Raw genomic sequence first — 23257 nt, 5'->3', positions numbered from 1 at the left:
CTGATGGATGAAATGGGCTTTGTAGCTTTGTTTCATTCCCCTGCTGTTGTGTCAAAGTCAGTATATTTAGGAATTTCTGCATGGTCCTTTGAGAGATGTCCCAAGGAGATGGCATGAGATGCTGCCCCACAAACCAACAGTTGCCTTGGGCAGGCTGCAGGCAGAGAGCTGTTGTGACACCATGTTCCAGGGCCATATGGACAAAGCTGAGGGTGCTCTGGGACTCTCAAAGTAGACAGTGCCCTGGTTTGTGCCCAGGCACAAAGACACAAAGAGTAAGGGTTTCCATTGCCTCATCTGAATTTTCCAGTATTTGGTGCCACAGATTGCATGCTGTGTCATCTAGATCACTTACACTGACAAACAAAATTACTGATCATCTGCCTACAATTAAAGCCTATGGCAGGAAATTCTAGATAGTATCCTTTGTATAGAAGACGGTATTACAAAAATGGCAATTGGAAAATGTCCAGGCTCCATTAGGGAATCTGGACCCTTCTCATAATGCTCAAGTTTTCTCTGTTGTTTTTAACCCTGTATACTTTGCTTGAGCAAACTCTCTGGCCTCTCAGTGTTAGGTAAAGGAACTTTTCTTTCATGAAATTTGAAATACAGAGATAGATGCAAGTGAGTCACTTCAGCATTAGACTAAAAATGAGATGATCTCAAATCCTGCTCTCCTGGACTTTCTTTTAGTCTGCAGTTTTTTTATGGTATCTACATTGAAAATGCACAGACAAAATTATTTATAACCTATACTCTGTAAATTCTCATATGTTGAAGAAGCTTTGAATATTGACAGTAATAGAGCTGATGCTTGTTTGCTATTTTTTCTTTTTGTAATTTTACCAAGGTAAAAGAATTTTTAAGAAAAGCACAGAAGGGAAAAGAAAAAGAAGGAAAACAAAAACAAAAACAAAAACCCTGGGCTTGGACATTGAGTAATTATTGTTTTAACAAGGAAAGATGGGGAGGGAGACTAGGGAGAAGAATGGGAAAAAAAAAAAAACACCCACAAAATGTTGATTTTGTGAAATGTTTTCCATTAGATTTTCAAACCAGAGTGGGAGAACACTGAAATATTGCTATTGAAATATTGATCTCTTTGATACCTTACCAGGCATGCAAATCCATGCCATAAGGCATTACTGGATGCCTGGAGCACTGCGCTCCTCTTCTTCAGCTGCAAAACCATTCACACATCCATAGATGCAATAGGGCAGAGGCAGAGGATCTTACTTGGGTGTTCCTCTGTTCTGTACTTGTGCCAAGTCCCTCTCATTATTTTACTTGGATAATCTGTATCTGCAAGAAATTATCCCATCAACATTTGATCTGGAGAGGAAGTCTGATCCGATCAGAGAAGTCAAGCTCATCCTCTGTACAATATGGCTGTATAAACTGAACTGAGGGGATGTTTTCTTCAAAGAACCATGTATTTATAAGGAACTTTTCTAATCCACATAGTGAGGATCAAAACCTCATTGCAGACTCTTTAAACCACGAGACAAAACAGAGCTTACCTTACCCTCTGTTAGATCATTTGCCTTGGAACAACATGAAGGGGCAACATTTTTGTGAATATTTTTCATCCCCCATGTGTCCCCAATGTTTGTGAGGGGGGATTTTATGAAGATATGTATACAGTCTTGCGTTACAAAGCATCATACATGCATCCACCTGGAGAAGGAAGAGAGGGCTCACATGGTTGGTAGTTCCTCATGTAAGGCTGCTCATGGAGTTATCCTCCCACTGCTTCTAAACACTACACTACCAAGCCCTGTGAACATCTGGGAGTAAAAGCCCAGAAGAGCATACGTTTGTGCATGATAGAGCTGTCAGTATGTACACAGCTCACTCATCTTGGCCTTGCGAGCCATGAGGCTCCATGAGGAACTGTGTCAACAGATGGAAAGTAATGGGCTTCGTCTGCAGATTATTGTGTGTCTGCTGCCTTTGAAACTTTGTGCTTGAGCTCAGGCTTGAAGCTCAAGGGCTGGGTGGCTCCCACCAGTTGTCATCATGTTGCCTTTTGACTCCAAACTCAATATAAGGAAGCCTGTCCCTTCAGCTAAAGCATCTGGACATCACTGAATTACACTGATTCACTCAGGTATGTTCCTCTTCCCTGTATTTATGTCACACAGACAGGGTCTTGGCTGCATAACCTGCTGTGACATCTCATAATCTTACCATCACTGCTATATGCTGGAAATGCCTCCTTGGCTTCATGTACCCCTTGAAATATATAAGCACAAAAACATGCAACAGCAGAGAATTCCTCAAGCAGATAACTTCAGATCTCTTGCATTAAAAACAGCAACTCCTCTGTTGGGTTGACATTGCAATAGGATTATTTTAAGGTGTTCATAGTTTTTGTGTTATCTGCTCAGATCAGTTGAGTGAGGACATTTCAACAGCCTTTCACAATCAGTAAAGTTATTTTCCTTTTACACAGTGCTGTGGTTTTCTGGAGAAGTACATAGTACGTAGTTATTGCACTGGGAATGGTGTTTGTTGAGCTGGATGCTGTTATCTCCATGCTTCATTTTCCATACTAAAAAAAACAAGGGTACTGATGCTTTCCAGCTCTGTGAGCTCCTTTGAACTCTACTGCCAAGAAGAACTAGATAATAGTGGATAGCATGGTTACCATGAGCTTTGTTGCTCAAACACATCCCTGGGGGAAGGCAAATAAAAACAAACAAATCCCCTATAAATAAATTTCTTACATTAGAAAAAAAGCAGTGTTCTGGCAGCACAGTGCATACTGCCTGTTTGTTGATCAGCTGGCATCTGTGTGCACTCTGAGGGAGAGAAGTACAGGAAGGTTTGTTGCCCACTATTCCATTTGTTTGTGGGGTTCCAGTGCAGGTGGTTCTGCCCTGTGGGGAGGGCAATGCTGAAAGGTAGAGCACTGCGTTAAGAAGATCAGAAGATAACATAGAAACAGGTTGCCCAGAGACTCCTCATGATGTCCCATCCCTGGTGGCACTGAAGGCCAGATTGGAAGGGGCCCTGGACAGCCTGATCGGGTAGGGGGACAACCAGCCCATTCCCAGGGGTTGAAGCACAATGATCTTTAAGATCCCTTCAAACCCAAGACATTCTACAACTCTATAAGATGCATGGAGATGCCTTGCTGGTGCTTATCAACAGACACCAAAAATAGATGCAAATTCATGTTCAGCTACCCTGTGAGTACAGTGTGTTTCTATGGAGCTGAGGTTGGAGGTATATGGCAGGAGTTAGGAGCCAACGTCCACTGGGCACCTCCATGGTTTGTGCATGCTCCTTCAGTGCTGCAGCTGAGATATTCTGTCCTGCCAGGAGACATGCTGGAAGAGAAAAGAGCAGGCAAGCATAAACTCAATGCAAAGTTTCAAATTTCTAAAATTGTGTGAGACGAGCCCCTGAGCAATGGCTGGAATATGAAAAGAAATGCCTGGTGACTTAAGTATTTTTTTTGTCCATTATAATCCTCTATGGACTGACTGTCTTTCTTTTGAATATGCAACCTTTGGCTGGCATAATGAAGTATAGGATATACTTATTTTCCTTTCATGATCTTTATTTTCCATTTAACTAGCACATTTAGAATCAGAGGGAAGAGGTAAACAAACATAAACTAAAACCAAAGTAAAACTTGAGTTTTATTTTTATCAACAATCTGACAGTCTTAAAGTTGAGAAATGAAGCATATCTTAGTTCATTTACCCTCTGAGTTAATAATTATAGCTCCTAAATAATAAGACATTCTGTAGCCTGAAGTCCTTATTCTGAGTATATATTTATATTAGCAGTTAAGTATACTTTTCATGGGCAATTAAGACATTATTCACTCCTAACTATTCACAGACATCTCAGGAGGCAATGGGGGGAGAAGGAATTATAAAGTCACAAGGATAATAACAGCCAAAGACCCTTTCCTCTTCTTGTGATATTGATTTTCAGAATATAAACAGAGGCACAGAATGCTGGATCTTGGTAATATACCTATTTTAAAAGCCAGTTGTTGAGTAAATAGACCTCTGTGGGGATATGTTTGTTTGAAAAGTCCTGTGGGATTAGAGAATATTAGCCCAGCATTCAGCCTGAGACCTATTTTGTGAGGCGTCTTTGTTACTTTGTCAGCTTTCTAAAGCCCTTTATGATAGGTCTCAGCCCTGGTGATATTTATTCAAGTAAACCTAAGAATCAGAGTTAAGATGCAGCTGTTCCAACATTGTGAACATCTCTGAGCCTCAGTGCAGAGCATCTCAGAACAGACTAATAAAGTATTCACATTCAAGCCTTCAGCATGCCACTTAGCCATTTTCCACAGTCAATACCTTTTACTAATTAATTCTGGCTTTCTATCATTTTTCTCAGACATATGAACTAGAGAGTTATTTACCTACCAGTGGTTTGCACACAAAGGTCTGTTTTTTAACAAGGCTAATCCTGGTGCTCCTGTTTGCAGCACTGCATTCTGCCCTCCATCTGAGGAGCAGAGGGTTTATATTTTTGTATTTGCTAGCCAAACAAAACAAAGTTATACTCTGCCAGCAGGGCATCCTCTAGGTCCTCGCCTCTCAACTTTATCTTTGCTTATGCAGCTGGTCATGTGGGAAGAATATTCCCAGGCTGGACCCATCTTCCCCTTCTTGCTCTGCTATCAAACCAAGTTACCAAAGCCACGTGAATTAAGTCAGTCTGAAAGAGTAATTAATAAATGGCAGTTCTGTGTTCATTTTTTTTTGTTGTCATTGATGGTGGTACATGGGATTTTTTGCTATAGCTCCTGATTCACTTTAAGTGTTAAAGTTTATCAGCTAATCTGAGTCAAAATAAATGCATTTATTCACTGATTTTTTCATCTTTAATTGGCTAATTCAGACCATAAAAGATATAAAATCCCATGAACATCCCAACTCAGAGCTGATTGCCACTAAACAGGGTATTCTTCTTGGCTTCAGTGTTTCACCAGGCCCTTGAAATGTAGAAGAGGCTGACTTTTATTTGTCATTTGCATATGCTTGTGGTGCCCACTGGGATAAAAGAAAAATAAATAATTTAAAACTTCATGAAGCCCAACTGGATGACATTAAGCCTTTTCACAGAATCATAGAATCATTTAGGTTGGAAAAGACCACAAAGATCATCTAGTCCAATCCCAACCCATCCCCATCATGCCCACTAACCACGTCACTACGTACCACATCTCCTTGGTTCTTGAACACCTAGAGGAATTGTGATTCCATCACTTCCCTGGGCACTTCCATGTAGTGTACCTCCTCTTTCTTGTATTGTGCACTGGATAAGTAAAACAGCAAAAATCAAATATCAATTTTCATAACAGAGGTCACTGTTTGAATTTTACTGCTATGCTGTGTCATGAGGTGACTGCAAACCACATGAGTAGAGCAGACATGGGCAGCCAGGGCAACCTTGGAGCAATAAAATTGGAGAATAAGCACTCCAAACACAACCTGTGTTGCTATCTCACATATTTTTCCTGTTCATCTCCATTATAAAGGGGAAAAGGCATCATAAAACCACAGTAGTCCTCAATTTTGAAGTCACTTTCAAATGTAGGAATATACTGAGGCCAAAAATACTCTTGTAGTGAGCACTGTGGTCATGGTGAAATCACAGGTGTAATGGGCAAGGTGGAGGAGACAGTGCTGCAGAAATAAGCCAGCTGCAGCTCTTGATTTTTGGGATTTTGTGTGAGGCCAAAATTAGAGGGATCTCAGCGTAAGCACCTATTACAACTCCAAAACTCTGAATTTCCTCTGCCCCTCCTGTGCATCAGGAGCTTCTGATGTCTGTCTCAGGGGTGTGTCTGGTAAATGAGTGCTTGGAAGGCAGGATAGAGTCCCTGTGTAGAAGGAACTACCCACCCTGAGTGTTATCACGAACACCCAGCCTCCTGGCCTGTATTTCAGAGAGTGTGGTGTTTCATTTTAACAGCAAACCCACAGCTGCAGCGCTGTTTGTTTCCACAGGTGGATTGAAGTAGATGCTGTTTTAATCACTGAACTCGACCATGAGAAATCATGGACCCCTGTTCCAAAGGCAAGATCTTCCACAAACATGGGGTTTGCTCTGGGAAAGCATTTCTCTGGACAGAACACAGATGGATTGTAGGGACAGACAGAAACCCACTGTTAGTGAGGCCAAAGAGAAAAACCTGGGCAGAATCCAGAACTTAACTCAGGTAAATAAAAATGTACATTGCTATGAAAAGCTTCAAGAATAAGCAAAGTTTTTTTTTAATAAACTCTTTCTGGAACTTGCAGTGTACAGTATTCTCTTTCAGGAATGATACTATAAGACACAAACATCACAACTTCTGTATTTTCTCATTAATAACTGAATATAAAGAATAGATACAGCTCAAACTGGGCTGGAGCTGGACTATCTCCAGCCTATTCTGCTCTGAGTGCTAACCAAGTGCAGGGTGGGGTTCATCTCCCTAAACACAGTTTCCTTCAAAATCAAGTACCTATTCTCAGCTGGTTCCTTCAGCTCATTTTGTAGGCATGGCAAGAGGCAGGGGGTGATGAGGCAGAGGGTGATCTGTGGTGTGATGTACCTGTCTATGGGCAGCTCATCCCTTTCCATTGGCAATCCAGGGAGCCTGATCACAGCTGACCACTGAATGCATAGGCAGAAAACGCTGGGAATTCCACTCAAACTGTACCCTCCCTGGTTCTGGGGCCAGGTCTGTGCTCCTTCATTCAAGAAAAACATATGTAAGTAGCTGTTCAACGTGAGCACATACCTGAAACTCAGTGGAAATTAGGTGGATGAGGAAGTGTGCTGCTTCAATGCACACTGCATGAATATGCAGGGTGAGGCTGGGAGGAAAACCAGACTTTTTACATTCGTTTAGGTTGAAACATGAATTTAGACTTGACCACAGCCACTTTCTGTGAATATTCAAGACCTGAACTATCTGAGCGTGAAAGATCGTTGACAGCAAATGTTCAGCTATTTGGTGAAAGCAAATTTGCGAGTTTAAAATGTGGGATGTGTTCAGAATTCATGTTACTTTCAGCGAACAGAGCTGCAAGTTTCTTCATCTTTGTGCAGGACTGAGCCCACTGGCAGTGCTGCCAGAACGAAAGAACAGTAATTCTTTCATGAGATCACCGAGTATGTATAAGTATCGTATTCATGTACTATTCATATAGCAAAAAATAACAATAATTCAGGCTCAGAACATCTATAGTGTAATTAGAGCTCTGCACCTCCCTGCCACTGTCTGTCAGGTCTGACCGTGTTGGCTATTTCTGAGCAGATTTTTTACTAGTGTCTACATGAGAGAGAATTCTCTCCTTGAGTGTCAATAGTGAGAGCTAATTAATAAAAATAAATCCAACATTCCTAATCAAAATGTGTGTCAGTAAATTATTAAATTCAACAACCTCATCATTTTGTGCTACAATGAATTCATGAATGCAGCTCTGAATAGGCTTTGTCTCAAGAACATATCTTAAATGTAGATAAAGGTTTCTTCCACACTGCTAAATTGTTTTAGATCCATGTAGAAATGTCTGCAATAACACAGTAATAATCCCACACTAATATATTAATAATCCCAGGCTTTCGCAATGGTTGATAAAGACAGTAGAGTGCAGAGGATGGATCTGAATGTGCCTCTTGATCTTTTCTTTAATTACAGAGGGTCCATGTGGGGCAACCAGACTACTAATCACTCCACCAGGCACTTCAGTATGATATAAAAAGCAGTTTGGGACTTTCCTCATGAAGTTATCAACCTCACATTCCAGAACCAACCTCCTTCCTTTATCTTCTCGGAGTTCCCCAGCTCCCTCAACCCTCGAAGGACAGATTTGCAGGGTACTGTGTTTGTAGATAAGTGTGTCTTCTTCATCCCTTTCCTAGTACAGAGGCTTTTGGCTACCAACAGAGTGCATGAAGTGTCAGTTTCCCAGATGAGGCTGAGTGACACTGATATAATCCCGGAGTAACTTCACTGAAGTCAACCATGAAAAGGAATCAAGTTTAGATCAGGCCTCTTTGAAATACGGAAGAAAAAATTATTTACACTAATATTGAAAAATATTTTCCCCTAATTTTTTAATTACTTTTTCATGATAAGTCTTCACAAAAAACCTGCTCAAGTAGATTCTTGAGTGAGACAGCAAAGCGTCATGCTCAAAATTGCAGCTAGAAATGAACAGATGTCCCAGACAGATGCCCAAACCTATGTACCTGCCAGGAAGGAAGCTGTGGGCATAATTCTCCCAATAAAAATATTAAATAATTAGACATGGATATTGCCATGGCACATCCATAGAGCATAACTGAGCAAAAAAGCGCATCAGTAAAATATGTAAATTGTACCAGTATATGAATTCAAAAATAACTCCTTACGGTTTTAGAAGATGCTTAGTTCCCTTGCTATACTTAGACCTCTATTACAACACTTTTCCCAAAGAGATGCTCTGAGAAATGACGAGTTGGGATTTCACTTCATGTACAAAGAACTATTATGAGGTGCAATTAGGCTCTGCTGCAAACTTCATCATCAAAGTGAATTTTTTGCCGGGTGTGTTTTTATTACAGGAAGTAGTAAGTAAAGTCTTTTATAAGCAGCACATATATACACATAAGCACAATTGCCCTGCACCCAGCCAAACGCCAGTGTCCAAAAGCACTCATGTCTTTGCAAGTGGTCCCACAAGATCAGTTCAGCAAGTCTTCTCTTCAGAGCTGCAGGAGGAGACATTGCTTGCTCCTATGTGGATTTAAGGGTGTTTGGCTTTGCCTCTGGAGCAGGCTGAGTGCCCAAAATGTCACTTACTGCAGCTCTGCTCCAGGCAGCAATTCATTCCGCTGCACTGTTCTCTTTGCTTGAGACTGTGGGAGCACGTTGCCAGAAGCATTTTACTTCTGCACCTTATTTCAGAACTCTTCCACAGAGTTTCTCGTGCACTGTACCCAGTTTTTATTAAAACTGCTTTGGTTGGAGCTGAACCCATTTTACTTGATCAGGTCAAATCAATAAATTACAGGGCTGTTTCTGACAGCTCAGAAGAACGCATGTGGGAAATGTTCCTTTTTGAAACATTTGGTAGGAAGTATCCCAGACACACAGATGGAGAGCATGTGTCCACTGAAATTAAATGGAGCTGGGGCTATGTACCCAGAGTAAAACACTCAGCTCTTTGGTAGTGGAAGGCCATTAAAAAAGCTTGGTGATGACACTCATGCAACCTAATATCTCCATTGATGATATACACTTATTTCAATCACCTAATGAAATTGGGTAGTTTTATTTTTTATTACTTTATTGCTTTCTTGAATTTAATAACAAATGAAAGAGAAATTAAATGTCCATTTTCTCCATGATGGAGTCTCTGTTTTCAATTGGTATCTTGTTTCATTCATTTTCTTCGTGTTTAAATGCTGTTCTATCCCCCTACATTGGCAAAGTTTGAACAAATATACAACCCACAAAAACTTAGGAAAAGGGTTTCTGGTTTCCAGTCAAATCTTATAGAACCCAGTAAAACTCCATCCTATGGAATGATTCAGGAAATCTCTTAAGCATGGTCATGCGTCCGTCCTTATTCAGAAAATCCTTTAAGTGTGTGCTCAGCTCAGCTTCACTGTGAATTATGCCCATGCTAAAATTGTTTCCTGAAAGAAGCCCTCTCTTTCCCGTCATCCAGTGGGGGATGCTTGGTGTCTTCACCGCTCAGCCATGTAGGAGCGAGTGTTGCTATGGCAGATGCTGAAGTGCTAACTGATCAACATTGGAAGACACAGTAAGGGTCTTGAGGCATATCAGTTATAAAATTAAAACTGCAAAGAGGCCGAGGGTTTACTTCTAAACTGTGTGTCAACTTACCACAAGCAAAAGGAATAGGAAAAATAAATAAAAATTTATTTGAAATATACTGATTGTAGCAGAGGTAGTAGGGAATGAGATACACACTGTGTTTCCCATCTACCATCTTTGAAGCTCATACATGTTAAGTGCTCCTGAAAAGAGCCAACCCCCGTTTAGGGTGTTCCATAGCAGTGTAACTCTTCTGTGTTACTGTAGTGAAACAAATCCTTGCCATGTCCTGTCCCACAGGTGGAGAGACCTGACAAATGTAGACCACTCACTATCATTCATCTTCAGTTGGCTGAAGAGCTATCATAATGTTTAAGTCCAGGAGATGATAAATGATTCAAAATATGTGATATCTCTGAGCTGCCAGACCACGTACCCTTCCTCCTTCATTTGGCAGTGCTACCCTACTCCTCATCACTGACAGTAGTATCTGAAATTGGGGCTTTGGACCCCTCTGTACCTAAGGGTCAAATGGGCCATTCCAGGACAAAATACTTGTGCACACAGCTTCAGGAGAGATGCTGTGTTTCTCTAAGGTCTGGGTATTTTTCCCCATTTGCACACCTCAGGGGAACAGCAAATCCATCATTAGTGCCATTGCACATATTTCAACAATAAAGTACTTAATGCACTGCAGTAGCAATGAGAATCTAATAGCATTAAAATCGGTTTGTCACAGAAGGAACTGGCAGGGTGCCCTGCTTAGTGAAACAAGAAATTGACATCAGTTGTACTTGCAATTAAATGAGTCCAACAGCCAAGGGCTCCCAGAGGCCTGAGTACAAGGTGCTGCTGTGAACTGGCATGGGAAGATTATTGATTAATTATCATGGGAAAAGCATGAAAATAACCAACACCTTGTAACCTTTCGCAGTACTCTGGAAAACGTGGTTCTTGTCCACCCGGAAGATTTGGGGGCCATATTTGTAAAGCTGGAGACCAACTTATTCATAACAGTTGGTGTCCCACAGGGGTCCTGATCTGCAAGTAGGAAGCACTTATTTATGTAAAGTATGCTAAACTAAATCCATATGGGAGATCTGACAAATCTCACTTCTTGGGTGCCTGTCTCAGGAATCTCACAGTTAAGTCAGACAGTACAGGTGACTGGGTTAGCAGGGGAGAGCTAGGACAAGGAATTAGTAAAATAAGCAGAATGAACAATAATGCCAGAACTAGATCACTGGATAATCACATTGATAGGAACTAGATTGTCCTTACCAATATGTGTATTGTTTAAGTTTGGAAAAATACTATAGCTGTGCCCTGAACCAAAAGCAAAATATCCCCAAAGACAAATAGACTCCTTGTCTTCATTTCTCTCACTTCACATCTTTGTCTTCTCCTACTCCATGGTCTCCATGAGCAGAGGCTCATCTATTCCTTTGACAAGAATCAGGCATGGTTAAGGCTCTCCTATTTTCCTGGGCTAAAAGAGGAAAAATTGAATTAACATAAACACACCTGAAAATTCATGCCAGTCCTTCCTATGGGCTGTGAGCTGTACACTTCCCGCTTTCTCTTTCCTCGTGCAAAGGAGATAAAAGATAAATGCCTTCAGCATATGATGGGTTTTAAATTGATTTTATATATGCAGTTTTGTCACACAGCATCAGCCAAGCCATGGTAATGAGTGGTGTGTGCTTTCTAAGGCTGCTGCTGCTGATGATGACAGATTAAATACTTTGGTTTAGGTGTCTTGCTGAGGCTTAAGCTCATGTGTTTTACCTCCTCTTCAGCTGTATCAGAACATTGTGCACCTGTGATTAGTGATGCTCCATTCAGAGCAGCTGTTAGCAACTATGTCTTGGTGACCAGCAATCAAAAATGAAACCTTTACTATACACATCAACTTTTCAAAACAAACACTGATTAGGGAGATCCTTCACTGTTGAACCTTGGAGTGTGGGAGGCCCTCAAGAAGCCAACCAATCCAGATCTGGTTATCCAGAAGCAGTAATAACTAGGTCATTTGCCACAGGTTTGTCTCACCTGTTCTTAATGACAGAACACATACAGCTTTCCTAAACAACCCAGATCAGTGCATTCCCATCCTTTTCCTCAGAAAAACTATTTTAACCTGAAAATATGCATTGTCTTGATCTAATTTAAATCTTTGCATTTTCATATTCATTGCTGTAGTTCTGAATTCATTGTGTAGCACCTCCCTTTTGTAAGTAAAGCAGTTTCTTTTCCTTTCATTCTTACTATAATCATATTATTCTTATGTTTATTATTTTGAGATAAAATCCTTACCTTTTATTAGGACCTGAACCTGTAATCACAGACTGGGAGACCAATCAAGTGTGAGACCCCTGGGACTATAACTTACAATTTATAACTTGGATTTGTAAGATCTGTTGAAGTTCCCATTGTGTCAGACTCTCTTGTATGGAAATTAGACTAGTGGGCAAATATTCATGTTTAGTAATTGAGGAAAAATCATATAATCATCTGCGTTATGTAGGTCTGTCTTATCAGAGGCAGTGGAACACTACGCTACATTATATATATAGGTGTATTGGTGATAATATAAAGAGGATACTAGTAGGATTATTGTTCCTTTTAATGTTACATAAGTGAGAAAAGGTGATCTGCTTGTTTCTACAACCAGGGAGTGTTGTCCATTTCCTCATTCTCGTGCCAACACTGTATCAAAATTCCAATCATATTGTTACAGTCCATTAATTTTCATAGACTGAAGATGTTGCAGGGTCATGTAAGGAAAACATGTAACACAGATGTGTCTGCAGTTATGTTTTTTTTCTCCTCCTTTCTTTTAGAAATAGCTGTAATATAACATAAGAAAAATACTCCAGACAATGCATACTCAGACTAGAATTAAATCCATCTTGCTCTTTGCCCAGTGGCAGAGCTGTAGCACTAAACATGGGATCATTTCTGCCACCTACTTGCAATGTAATTATGGTTCACTTGAAGCCTGATGGAATTTTGCTCCTTTTCCAAAGGATGTCAGTTGCAATAAATGACTTTCTTGGACCAAAGAAAAGTTATTCAAAAAATTAAAAAGCAAAGGGCAGCTATGCTGCAAACATCTGAGAGGGGTCTAGCTTGCTCAGCTTTTTATAGCTGGAATGAAACTGCCATGAAAAGCAGCTGTGGAGCGTTTTCTCAGAGGTACTTTTTCTACAAAGTGCTCAACTTGTTGCAGTTATTCTTTCTCTCTGTGTCACTGATTTTTAACAGCAGGATAGAGTCATTTGGAGGACTCTACTTCACCACAGCAGGCACAGAAATATTTATTGCCAGAACAATTCCCTGCATTAGAAGGATGAGTTAAAAAGGCACAGGGCCAGCCTTAGCTTGTGAAACTGGCCCTGCTAGTGCATGACTTATAGGGAAATACCATTGAGTCTTGAATGCAATTCTTCTGCCATACAGCCCTCCCACTACACCAACGCAAATGCTATTTTCTGGAATGACACTGAAAACCAGCCAGTATCTGCCAGCCTTTTCCATTGGAATTCATTGCATCACATCAGAAATTTGTGAATTCTTTTAGGTTCTTCCCAGATCTTGGATGGTGTTATTACTCTATGTGACTATGATATAATTTTTGCCTGGTCTTTAGAGAGAATGATTAGGAATTAATGGAATGACCTTTGCAAATTTCTGTTCATCCTTCAAGCCAAAAGTGTGTTTTCATATAAGAATTAAATATTCCTCACAATTAAACATCTCATAAACACACAAGACAGATGTAATATATATAGCTTACAGCCAACTACAAGCTTATAACAAGCATATGCCTATATAGATATAGCAGCCAGTTAGTACTGATTTAGTATGGGAACCAGTAGGTAAATAGATTTCTTTAAGTAAACAGTAGTATGTTTACTTGGCAGCTTTATAAATTTAATATGAAATAATTCATTAGACTCGGCCATAGCTAGCAGGCATCAATTTATTGTACCAAAAGAAAGCTATATACACTTTTCAGGTTCCCTGGTGTTCTTGACATCCTTCTCCGTATAGTTTCATGCATTTTTTTCTGGATGAAACTTCATTCAATGTAGCATAGCAAGCGTTGTCATCATTGTCTAGTGACTCAATAGGGTGATGACAATTTGCATCTGTAGAGGGTGCATCCCAGGAGAAACTCTTTTTGTAGTGATGTGCTTGTATGGCCAAGGTTCATCAGGAAATCATAACCAAGTGTAGAGCCTAACAAGATGTATATATTGTGCTGATTTTCCACTTTACTGAGTGAAATGACTGACTTCACAAAATACAATATCTTCTATAGTCTCTGGGTAATGCTCAGCCATGTCATCAGAAGTAATCTTTTAAAAAATGAAGAATTTACCATAGTTACTAAAACTGTAGCAATAAAGCTGAGAGTCTTATGAGGTGGTGAAATAACTGGTCACAATTCATTTTTCTGAGAAGACAATACAGTGAAGAAGGAGTCAAACTGTTTCTAGAGTTGTGCAGTGGGCAAGAGGCCATGGAAATAGCTTCAAATTGTGGGAATTCCAGGTAGATAATAGGAAAAAAAAAAAAAAAGGGCACTATGAGAGTAATCAGACATTCCAGTGAGGTTGTGCAGTATCCACCCTCAGGGATATTCAGCATTCAGTTGGAGTAGATCTGGAGCCACCTGATCTAAACTAGCCCTTTTTTGATCAAGTGGTCAGGCTACATGATTTTCAAGTCCTTTCAAACATGCAGCTATTCAGCTTCCACGACTCTGCAATAAGATTTGCAAGTTAACGGGAATAAAGTAGCTTTGCTGTATTCCCAGTTCTGAATCTGACTTCTCCAATGGTAACGAGAATGCCACAGAAGTTCTCTGCTTCAGTTTTTTTGACCTAAAAAATGGAAACTAAAATATTCATCTAATCACAGTGATGTTAACATAGTGTAGTACACCATCATTGTTTGCCAAGTGACTGGGCAGACTCTGAGCACCTTGACTGAACTGTAAGTGTCCCTGTTCATTGCAGGGAAGTTGGGCAAGATGGCCTTTAAGGGTACCTTCCAACTCAAACAATTATATGATTGTTAGTGCTTCAAGTCCTGAGAGAATTATTATCATATACATGTCTAAACACTCTATGAATAGCCATTAAATGTTAAGAGCAATACTAGAACTTGCTTTTAGAAATAATACCCAGCTGTAGGCAAATGGCTTATAATTCCTGCAACTGTGCTTATAAGTACTGCCTGGAGAGCTAGAGAAGCCGTGGGTGCCTGTGTATTGTCTGTGAAGTCTGCATTACCCAGAAGATGTGACTTTCCTGCCTGTTCCTGCACTAGCATATTGAGAAAGCCCTGACCAGAAAAGGGTCCTTAGATAAGCAGTAGGGTTTCTATTATATGGAGTACATGACTGGCCTCTAAGTAAGTTTATTTTGCTTTGGGCCCTTGACCAGAGAGATGCTTTAAAAACGTAACATCAGTAAGTGACCAGCAATGATCCCAAATAGGCAGCAAGAAGGAAAGAAAGCATGAGTTTTCTCGTACACTTACCCTTTGTCACTTCTACAGCGCAGGTATTTGCACAGGCTTATCTTCACCTCAGTGCAGAAGAGGCATGGAGAGCACTTGAGAACTACTTAGACTCTTAAAATAGGACTTACGTGGGCCTTAAGGGCTGTTCTGGCCATCTATAGGGGTGGGAACACCACCTACAAAGAGCAGCATGACCCAAACAAAGACCTGCTCATGGGTGAGCCCACAGATAATGAGTAATGAGAGGTTTAAATGTAGCTGAGATGTATAGCTGGCCAGAATAGGAAAGAGACGTTCAATGATCTACAGGACTCTGCATCCAGACCATTATAAGTGTGCTTGTGTGTATGTGTACATACAAGAATACAGAAAGAAGAAAACACTTAAAAAGTGTGCATATGCACTAATAATCGCTCTAAGTGATTATTATGATTATCTTATCATGCTTGGGAAGATTGAATGAAAAATAATGTTAGACTTGTTCTGCATTTGGCTATGGAGGACAAAAAGCGTTGCTGCTAATAAAGGCGGATTTGGCAGCTGCAGAGCCTTGGCAAGGGAATAGAGTTCCTCCACAAGCTACTGAATAGCTTCAGCTGTGCAGAGCTTGAAACATATCTTGAAAACACTGAAAGACAGCTGTCTTGGTCCACTGCCCTTCTTGCCTGGCTGAGTGAGGACGAGGGGCAGTTAACTGTAAGCTTATGCTGTGCTTTGGGTTCTTCCACTGCCCATTCTCCCTTTTCCTGGTGCACTGATATGAAGGGAAGGAATTCTCCGTGGGACAGCCAGCAGGTGCAGTGTGACATCAATCAGCCCAATGTGAGATAAATGGCACTGCAGATTTGATATAGATCTTGCTGTTGGAAGGTATTCTGTCTCTAGAAAAAAAATGACATTTCTATTTGACAGGAAAAGAGTCCTAAATTGGTGGCTGTGTCCTCTGCTAGGCTAGGAAAAGCCCAGAACCATTCCTGCAAAGCCTTTCAGGGTGTGCGCAGCTTTGCATGAAGTGCAATCGGGGGATTAGCCATATAGTTACATTAAATATGAGCTCAGCTGCTGAGAGGCTAAATTAGGACTTAACACTTCCTCAGTCAAGTAGCAAATACATTGGCCACCAGTTAAGTTTTTCTCATACTCACTCTTTGTCTGAGTGAGTGCAGCCTTCTGCTCTTGCTGCCATAATACAGCTTCAATCCAACAATGTGTGTCCCTTTGCTCTTTCTGCTAGGATGCTGTTGAAAAACCTCAAAGGTCAGATGGTTGGAAGTCATCTGATTTCCAGGCACAAGCTTATTTACAGCCATTTTGTGGTCTTTTTTTCGTCTGCCAATTTGCTTGAAATACCTCTTCTTCCTTGAAGTATTTCCCTGAAACATTTTATCCAGGTGAGTGAACGTGTGTACATGTGGGTGTGTGCACATGCACTGAGAGAACCCCGTTATTTCTGTAGAGTAAATCCAGCCCTTCAGCATTTCCTTCTCTATGATAAACAAGGCTGTTGAGTCTCTGCCCAGTTAGACCTTCCCCTCCTGTATGTGAAGTCAATGAGAAGTTGACCGTAAGTGAAAAACATTTTGGTGACTCAGTGGCTGAGAAAGCACTCAATAAGGTGCATGGACATCTCATACCTCTGTGACGGAGACCAAGCAGGACAGCTTTTACTAAGCACTCTGGAATGACTACAGTGGCCCAGATGTTAGGCTTAACGTAGATCAAAGTGGGAAACCTTGGTTATGTTGTTCATGAGCACTTTTAGCCAGCCTTTCCAGCATGGAAAAGCAGTATCAATGTCACCAAGCCAGAATATTAGCTATTATTTTCCAAAAATACAAAAACAACAACAAAAAAAGATTTTTCTTTCTTCTTGCTCACTGAACCTCAGGGTGAAGGCAAACATATTCTTGTGTCCTTTGAGGTGATCTGCAAGATCAAAAATAGGGTTTGTTTTTGAGCAAACCCCAGGTAGAGGTAAGGGTCATGGGATTAGTGTCATGGGGGAGAAAGATGCACTAAGCTAAAAGCAGTGCTGCTGGAAGATAAAATGAGGAGACAATAGGAATCGTAAAGAATGGGCCAGTTTGATTAGAATTCCAGTGGGGTTGGAAAGAAATGCATTAACAAGTTGTTCCTTAAGCATTGGGACTCAGGGAATATTTATTGGGCTTCTTGTGGCTCCTTTCCATGTTGATACTCTCATGTTTAATAACTATGCTGAGCTCACATTGTGACCTTTCCCACTAGTCTCTTCCTGAACCCCACTGGTAATTTTTCAGAATATTTTAAAACATAATATTGTGATGCCTTCCTCCTTCCATCAAAATGCACTGAAATCAGCTAACAGTCCTAATAAGTATAGAGCGGGGGGTAAACTTGACAGACAAACAAACAAGTACAACACAGCTGCATAATCCTCATTTCCTCAGGAAATTAAGTAAAATATTACAAACAGTGTCCATGTATTAAAGCTATGTAATATTTTAATAACAAGGATGTAGATGTTCTCCCATTGAGACATTATTTGGCTTTTAGGCTGGCCTTTTTGCCTTCCTTTCACCTTCCTCTGAAGATTAAGAGCTTGGTCACAGCTGGAGAGGGGACACAGAAAATATCTAGCTATATCAAATCAGCCCTGAGGATTACATACACTGGATTAAACCTACTGCCAGGTGCTGGATCCAGGAGGAATTTCTTGAGTTTCTTTGCAAGGTACAGAACTGTGCCTCTCCTGGCTGCATCCATGTGTTTTCATTTAGGGAATTCTCTGATATTATCAGGGCTCAAGACACCTCTTTTGCTCTTCTGTGGCATGTCATTGCTCCAGAGACTTGAAACAGAAACACTGAAGCTTTGGCAACTGTTGGCTTATGTTGGTAGGGACCTCCTGGACCTATATATTGCAAGATCACCTGCAAGAGCAAGGAGGGGGCTCAGATTGTTCCCTCAGGGACAAAATTCTTATGAATTTTGCAGGGTAATTTACACTGATCTCTATGGTTTATCTCTTCATGCTTTAAAGTTAATGATGATAAAGCATGAGCTCAAACCCTCTTCCCCAGCAAGTGCCAGAGACCTTTCCCTGTAAGCAATTTAAATCAGATGACAGATTAGGTGAGCAAACTAATTACAGGGTGACAGTATTTTGTGTTCTCCTCAAATCAGCTCCACATCTTTTAGATGCATTTGGTTGTATGCTAGTGTTTACTAATATTCTTGTTAATCATTTAAATTGCAACTAGGCTCAATAAGTTTGTGATGCTTTCTGGAAATGGAGGTAGGTCCTGCATTAAAAGCCTTATTCTGAAGGAGATGTGGTGGAGACAAAAAAAAACATAACATGTAAGCACCTTGTTAGGATATAAATAGAGACCCTGATTAGTAGTTTCGTGGCAGATTATGGGAGCTGCAGCAGTGTCATGAAACACAGGCAATGCTTTTAATCCGTTTGGTGCTTTAGCAAGAACCAGATCAGCACCAGACACTTCAGATCTTGCTTGATGGGCTTATATCTACACAGGAAGTACAACCTAATGGGAAGTGGACTGCTAACACGGATATGAGAATGTACATGACTGTTCTTCTCTGGTTGGTTTGTGGAAAGGTAGGTGCTATTAATAGAGCTGGTCATGTATTCTTGGTTACCTGTTTTGTAAACGCGGTCATGATGGTGACTACCAGCTCTTGAGTTACATAAGGTAAGAGTCTGGTGTCCTTGGCAGGCTATGAAGTTTTTTCCTAAGGAAATTAGAATCTACGCATTTTAGCATAAATGTAGCTTTCAAACTTCTCAACGTTATCTAAAGGTTCTATTTTTTGTAACATTTCAGTGTTCAAGTCTGTGGAAGTTAGAAACCAAAATTTTGTCACTAAATACAACATCCATCAGACTTGCTGAGAGGCCAGAACAGCATTTTCCAACATCAGCTGATGGACAGCCAGCAAATATAGCCAGCAGTATATGACTTGCTGAACAGCCATAATTTTGAAAGGAAGCTGAGTTGGACTGAGAGGGATAACGTCTTATTTGGGACACCCAGATCACATCTACAGTGCATAGTAATGAACCAGTGTGTAGTCATAGCTTCCTCCTTTCTCTCAAGGAGTGCAGTACGTACTGAATCTGTCCCTGTAGCACACTTAAAACAGAGGGGAGAGGATTCACTTCATCTGCTTTAGTCTTCAAACTTTAAAGTTAACTCTTAATTCAGACAAGTTACCAAGGTGCAAATGGTGCAGAGGAGAGAAATCAAGTCCTCCAGAGGTTCCTTCAGAGGAGTGGCCTATATCAGCTGCTTTGAAACACTCTCTGGAAGAATCTTTCCTCTCTGTTGGTAGAGGACAAATGCTAAGGAGCTCAGCCTATTCCCTCAGGCACACAAATTTAGAGGAGGGAAACAGATAGTGTGAGCATCTCCCAGAGGAGGTAAGTTGGAGTGTGTCTGGTGTCAGAAGGCAGTTCTTGACTATGTCCTGTGGCAGCCTTGATCCTCTTCCACTGTGTGCTTGTTACAGACATCAACCTATGAAAAATTCTGTATAATTCCTCTTGTTCCACCCAGGTAACAACTGTCTGGCTTCTGGTCCTTGACAAAAGCTCTTTCCAATGCATGGATTTGTAATCCCCTTGATCTCAGAAGGAGGACTGGCAAAAGCCAAAGCCAGGACTCTCATAGAGGCACTAAACTCATTTCTCTTCTTGCACAAGCAAGAGGTATAGGACACACAGAGATACATATGTCATCAATTAAGTTTTAATACATGGAAGTGTAGAAATAAAGTTTAAGAATGAGTTGGAAAGTATTGGTAAATTCATGTGATGTTCATTCCCAGAACACTGAAATGGTAGAATATGAGTAAATCCACATCATTCAGCACAATCTGAAGCTTTCCTATTCTCAGACTATGTGCTGCCTTTTCAGAGTAAGCAGATCCCAGGTTCACCTGACCCAGGTCAAAAACCTGTTTCTAGCTTGTGTGACTGCTACCATAACTATAAAAACAGGAAACAGGACAGCAGGCAAGAACAAAAAGCAAGCTGAAGGTGAGACTGAAGCAAAGTGCTGGGTCATCATCAGCAGGAAAAAGTCCATTTTTTGTGTGAAATGACTGCATTTTGGGTTCTCTGTTGTTCCAGTTGCTGAGATATTTTTATCGGATGGCTTCACACTGTACCTATTTGGTAGAAACACAGGAAAGCTGCAAAATCTGTGATGCTGTGAGATGGCAGCGTGCTCTCTCTGTGCAGTCACTCCATAGCACCAAGATGTCAGAAAAATGTGGCCTCATGACAAAATTTGTTAAGTATGCAGTCAACCAGGAGTCAGTAACAGTAGTGGTATCAAAACCAGCAAAAAAGAATAATTCAAGACAGGAAAACTCATATTGCTTGTGAAGAACTCAAATTAAGCCAATTCATAAACCTAGGCATGCTTATTAAACAGCCTAAACTAACACATCTAGCTATTCCTAGTATTCCAATACAGCATATATATCCTAAACCACAAGGCATCAAGGACGGGGTTTCTAATCTCATTGGCAGCATGTTTTTTATAACTCCATACAGTTCATAAAAAGCTTGGCATGCATTGCTGAATTCATTTATATCCATTAGAGAAGACCAGATGAGCTTGACAGTTGTTTTTTTTTTTCACTTGAAGATCTCTGGTACTGTAAGCTGTCCTGATGGCATCAGGCCCCGAGTGACAACTGAATTATTGCTCTCAAAGAGGAATCAGAAGGAGCACTGACCAAAATGGCTGGAAGCAATGGTGTAAAATTGCATGGAATTTGCATGGAAAGAATGTACAAACTAAAGCTACAACTTCTCTGTCCTTGGACCTGAGCCAAAGGCCTAGAAGGATAAAGGAAAATGTTCCCACTCAATTTCAACAGCTTCTGGCTTGAGCTTTGAAAAAAAAAAAAAAAAAAGGAGTCCTGCTTGTCCTCCTAGGATCTCCAGCGTCACTTCTTCAAGCCCCAGTGGCAGTCCTGGTTTGCACCAAATCCTCTTTGTTCTTTCCCTGCTGTCTGCAGACCCCTCCAAGACAGCTCTGAACAGTAACTACGTTAAGTGGGGGATGGCTCAGTGCAATTACTTTGTTGCTCTTATCTCTAATTCAATTCTGAGTCCTTCAGCAATCTCTTAAAATGCCTCTTGATATGCTGGAATAGAGGGAAGAATGCAAAATGAACTTTAATATATGAGAGGAGAATACTATACTTCTGGGAAGAATACAGTCAATTTCTAAAGCGATGCATTAGAAAGTGACTTAAAAGACATGTTTAAAGATACAAGGTGCAACAAGGTGCCTTGCAGTTCCTCCATTGATTCCAGTGGGAGTCTGTGGAGTAAGATCTCTTAAATGAAAATATCAGAACCTGATAATTCAGGCATAGTCTATGGTCATTAAGGTTGTTACTAAAATTAAGAAAACTCTTTATGATGGGCTGAGACCATTATTAGATATGGAGTTAAGCTTTGTTCTGTAAATTTAGGATCTTCTGTTCTCCATTCTCATTCCAAGAGAAGAGTTAAATGAATAGATTTTTAGGAGTTGGACTAGATGACCCTTATGGGTCCCTTCCAGTTTGGGATATTCTATGATTTTACCTGACAGAGCTGTTGAACAGTGACAGTGACAGAGCTGGCTTTATAGTCAGGCTAGAAAATAAATCCAGTTCTGAGCTGCTGTAAGTGAACACCATTGAGATGGAGTCAATTTAAGGCCCGCTGCAGTTCTGGACCAATTACTGTTATTTTCTTAGAGTAGGTGATCTCCAGCGATAAAATGGTTACGAGCTGTTTGCCTATCGACTTCCGTGACTTCTGGATTCTATTTTCTTTCTTTAAAAAAACACATATTTCAGGTAGACTTTAACAGTTTGGATATTATAGAACTGCTGTGATTGTGTTTGGAAAGGAATTCACGATCTCATATAGTCCATTCCAAAGAGAGGATCAGTCCTACACAAAGTCAGCCTAATATTTGTTTATCCAACCTGTTTTTAAAGTCTTCTATTACTACAGATTCCACAATGTTAAGGTGAGTGGTAATAAATAAAGCTGTCCTGTAGAAGTGGAGTGAGGGGATTTTATCCTAAAAAATCATGAATTTTCCTGAGTTTTTGGCCACTTTAAAGTTCTCGTCAATTTGTGGGTTTCACTCTGACTCTCCAGAAAGCATCATGCATCCTCAACCCATACTCATTATCTTGACAATTTTCTGATTCTCTCCTAGAGATTTTCTTCCATAGTTCTCCCACAAAACCACAGACAAATTCAAAGCCCTTCTTTGCCTTTGAGCATAGTATGTTGATTAGCAGGCAGGACGAGGCCTAAGATCTTCAAAAAATATGTTTTTTAAAAGAAAAAAAACAACACAGAAAAGGCCAGAGAAACTCATTCCAGAATGACTGTACAGGCTACCGTGAATATAATAGTGTGTATGAATTTCAGGCCAAAGGGACTTGCAGGTCTCAGAGCCATAGAGGGAATGAAAGCAAAGCAGCCACTCAGCCTGCCTGAATGCTCCTATAAATCCTATCCACAGCTACATACATCTGGAATCTAAATGAACTGTCTGTCAGGAAGGGTTATTTGCCTGCAGTGGGCAGTGGATTGGGAGAAAGTGGTAAACATCTTCCACTCTTGTTCTGTCACTCTACTCCTTGTAAAACTTTTTGTGCCCCAAGATGCTAACTTACCACAGGAGTCTGCTGAGTTACGGTGGCTGAAAATTGAAGGTATTCTAAAATAAAAGCACCTTCAGGCATTCACAGACAAAACTAAGCTGGGGCTTACAGACTGAGCTCATACCAGCAAAAACAAGGCTGAGCTAGACTCTGTTGGTGCATATTTTGAGCAGTCCCAGTGACCACCAGGGAGCCCTATAAATGTCAACAGCTAGGGTTTATCCAGAG

General features: G+C 40.6%; 1 long non-coding RNA gene across 1 annotated transcript; it reads left to right on the top strand.

Moving 5' to 3' along the window:
• LOC110399107 lies at positions 16571-21265 on the top strand. The gene is made up of 3 exons (XR_002438897.1): positions 16571-16725; positions 18855-18938; positions 20995-21265. It is a non-coding gene; the product is annotated as an uncharacterized LOC110399107 (long non-coding RNA).

The sequence above is a fragment of the Numida meleagris genome, chromosome 4 (genome assembly GCF_002078875.1).
Source record: "Numida meleagris isolate 19003 breed g44 Domestic line chromosome 4, NumMel1.0, whole genome shotgun sequence".
NCBI lineage: Eukaryota > Metazoa > Chordata > Aves > Galliformes > Numididae > Numida > Numida meleagris.
This window is presented reverse-complemented; position numbering and strand designations above follow the sequence as displayed.